The following is a 3,764-nucleotide window of genomic DNA, read 5'->3' as shown; positions in this document are numbered from 1 at the left end:
TTGCAGAACATTCTGGACAATTCTAACGAATGATTTGCACACCCAGATCGCCTTATATGAATCCCATCGAACATTAATGGGACATAATCGAGAGGTCAGTTTGCGCACAAAATCCCGCACCAGCAACACCTTCATTATAATGGACAGCAATAGAGGCAGCATGGGTCAATATTTCTGCAGTCGACTTTGAATGACTCGTTGAGTCCACGCTACGTTCAGCTGCTGCACTACACTGGGCAGAAGGAGATCCGACAAGATATTCGGAGGTATCTGATGGCTTTTGTCACCTCAGTGTATATAAAACGTACCGGAGTAGACAGTCAATGAAAGGCACCGTAACTGAGAATTTTCGTATTTTGAGGACGTCCTTTAGCACAAAACGAGGCACCTCCCAAAACTGTTTCCTCTAGGAAACTCCTTTACCCTACAACAACACTTTAATTTTTCATAACTGTGCTATGGGGATGCATTTTAATAAAACTGATTTAGTACTATACAATATTGCTCATATGCGAGGTCTATAGAATTATTGTGATGCTCTATAATGCCCTGGTAACAATGACAGGTGCTCGAAGAAACCGGATACAAGCTTTATTTCATTCATCAAAAACGTTATTGATGCAGTGTATTATAATTTAAATCATATGGATTTAGACTCGTTTGTCCTAATACAACGGTCCTCAGTTTTGTTTTCTATGGTTACCTCAAATCATTCCTAGCTAATGTCTGGATGGTTACAAACAGTCTCCTTGTCCTCGTAAAAAAAAGCATTCCGTCTTCAGGCCACGAGTGGCCCATCGGGACCATCCGACCTCTGTGTCATCCTCAGTTGAGGATGCGGATAGGAGGGGCGTGAGGTCAGCACACCGCTCTCCCGGTCGTTATGATGATTTTCTTTGACCGGAGCCGCTGCTATTCGGTCAAGTAGCTCCTCAATTGGTATCACAAGGCTGAGTGCACCTCGAAAAAAGGCAACAGTGCGTGGCGGCCCGGATGGTCACCCATCCAGGTGCCGACTACGCCCGACAGCGCTTAACTTCTGTGATCTGACGGGAACCGGTGTATCCACTGCGGCAAGGCCGTTGCCCCTGTCCTCGTCCCTCGTTAATAATTTTGAAACGAATTAAATTCATATTGTGTCCATTCAATGTTATTATTTTTCATCCTGTAATTGAGCAGTTTCATTATCATGTTTTGTTTATTTTGAGTTTCCAGTATATTATGACATCTTCTACATCATTGTGTCATTTGACTGACCTATCTAATCCTATTAACACTACATGAACAGCCGGCCGTCGTGGCCGAGCGGTTCTAGGCGCTTCAGTCCGGGACCGCGATGCTGCTACGGTCGCAGGTTTGAATCCTGCGTCGGGCATGGATGTGTGTGATGTCCTTAGGTTAGTTAGGTTTAAGTCCGACCAGACCAAATGCAACGAACAACACCGAACAAAACAAAGAAACAAAAATGCAGCGGGCCCGGGTCCGATTCCCAGCTGGGTTGAAAATTTTCTCCAGTCTCTAGTTGTGTTTGTCCTTATGATCCTTTCATCCTCATCACCGGCTCTCGAGTCGCCCAATGTGACATTGACTGCAAGAAGACTCGTACTCGGCGCCCGAACTTCCACGGTTGGGACGTCACGGCCAGCAATGCCATAGCATTTCATTTTCTTGTAGCACTCATGTTCTGAGAAGGAAACTTGGTATTTTAAGTCGTACGGCTACCACTTAATCCACTGCAGGCAAAAGTTGGAGAGACGAATTGGAATGAAAATGGCTTTCATGGATCCACTTTTTCTGATGTTTTTCAGATAATCTGCAAATTGTTACTTGTTTGAAATGCTTGACTCGGCTAATAAACAGAATTAGTTTTGAAAACGTAGCCATGAGGACGTAAAACATGTAGGTGTTTATTTTTCATGGCTTCTGTTTATTCTGTGGAGTTTGGGAAAACATCTTCGCTGAAAGTTGTTCATGTTTTCTTTCATACCATCAAAATCACCTCCTCACTTTGGGGTACAGAAGCCACCATCCAGCTATGTGTCTCTACTCAGAGCACACCACTTGGCACAAAGATTAGTAGGGGCACTCGAACACCACCACTTCATGCTCGAAGAACGGAGAATTTGTACAAACTGATGAGTTGCCCTAAACGTTGATACAATCTGATTTGATGGTCCGAGCACGCAAGAAAGCACATCCAACTTGCCAACAGAACACGCTTCAGCCTGATGGTGGAACGACAGCCTATTCACATTTAGATTTTGTTGTGATTCCCTAGATTGCTTACAGCAAACGCCGGGTTTGTACCTTTGTAAAGGGCAAGGCCAATTTTGTACACTATTTTTCCCCAATCCGAGCTTGTACTCTGTGTCTAATGACTTAGTAATCGACGGGACTTTAAACTCGTCTTTCTTTTCTGTCTTACTACTGAACACGTCTTGGACTCCACAGAGGTGTGAACGCCTTGGATGTGGGCATAAACTGACCATAATTTACGATGGCTCCAATACACTTTCAGTATGTCTTGGACTCGATGGTAGGGAGTGTCGCCGGTGTCAACAACGATTATACACGGGCGGGAAAAAATCACAACATCAAGAAGGAGTTCTGTGATGTAAACAGTAGACGTGTTTCTACATCTTAATCTGGTCATCATGTCTGTTCAAATTTCGCGCCAGTCGCATAAAAGTGGTGCTAATAGCGCCACAATGAGGATGAAAATCAGGTTTGCTTTAAATGCACGCTGTAGCGATGTTGAGCGTTAGTAACCTTTCAAACTGGACGTGGTGAGCTGATTTTAGTCAAGACTGTCTTTAAGGTGACAAAGACGCCATTATGAGCACCTCACTAAATTTTAACGAGTTCATGTAATAGGTCTACGAGAAGCTGGATGTCCCTCCTTCGACATTGCAGAAAGACTTGGCAGGAATGTAACCACTATACCTGATTGCTGGCAGCGGTTGTCACGAGAATGTACGGTCGCATGAGTTTTATAAATAAACCGGACTCCGGACGGCCACGTGACACTAGCGAGATATAAGACCATCGTGTTCGGCGTCTCGTTCTGGCGCATCGTACTGTATCTACAGCAGCAATTTGCGCAGCAGTTGGCATCAAAGAGAGACAACAAATTGAAACAAATCGGCGCCCTGTAGCGTGCATTTCACTGACCCCAAACCACCGCCATTTGTTACTACACTGGTGTCAAGAGAGAGTTCATTGGAGGCCGGATGGAGGCCTGTTGTGTTTTCTGATGAAAGCTGGTTCAGCCTCGGTGCCACTGATGCCGTGTGTTGGTCAGGAAGAGGCCAGTGTCTTCGTGCCAGACACACTCGACCTACATCTGGATTTATGGTCTACATTGCGATTTCATATGACAGCAGGAGCACTCTCGTGGTTATCCCGACCTGTTGTGCTCCCATTCGTGAACAGCATTCCAGGGTGTGTTTACCAACAGGATAACGCTCAGCCACATACCATTGTTGTACCACAAAGTGCTCTACAGAGTGCTGACATATTGCCTTGGCCTACTCGATCACCAAATTTGTCTCCAAACGTACACATACGGGACATCATCGGCAACAACTCCAGCGTCGTCCACGAACAGCATTAACCGTCCCCGTATGTATCGACCAAGTGCAAAAAATGGTTCAAATGGCTCTGAGCACTATGGGACTTAACATCTATGGTCATCAGTCCCCTAGAACTTAGAACTACGTAAATCTAACTAACCTAAGGACATCACACAACACCCAGTCATCACG

The 3,764-nt window shown here is 45.1% G+C and overlaps 1 pseudogene; it reads right to left on the bottom strand.

The window, feature by feature from the left end:
• Positions 1–969: 969 nt before the first annotated feature.
• LOC126185865 (5S ribosomal RNA) lies at positions 970–1,087 on the bottom strand (annotated as a pseudogene).
• Between the last annotated feature and the right edge of the window lie 2,677 nt (positions 1,088–3,764).

The sequence above is a fragment of the Schistocerca cancellata genome, chromosome 4 (assembly GCF_023864275.1).
Source record: "Schistocerca cancellata isolate TAMUIC-IGC-003103 chromosome 4, iqSchCanc2.1, whole genome shotgun sequence".
In the NCBI taxonomy this organism is placed as follows: domain Eukaryota; kingdom Metazoa; phylum Arthropoda; class Insecta; order Orthoptera; family Acrididae; genus Schistocerca; species Schistocerca cancellata.
This window is presented reverse-complemented; position numbering and strand designations above follow the sequence as displayed.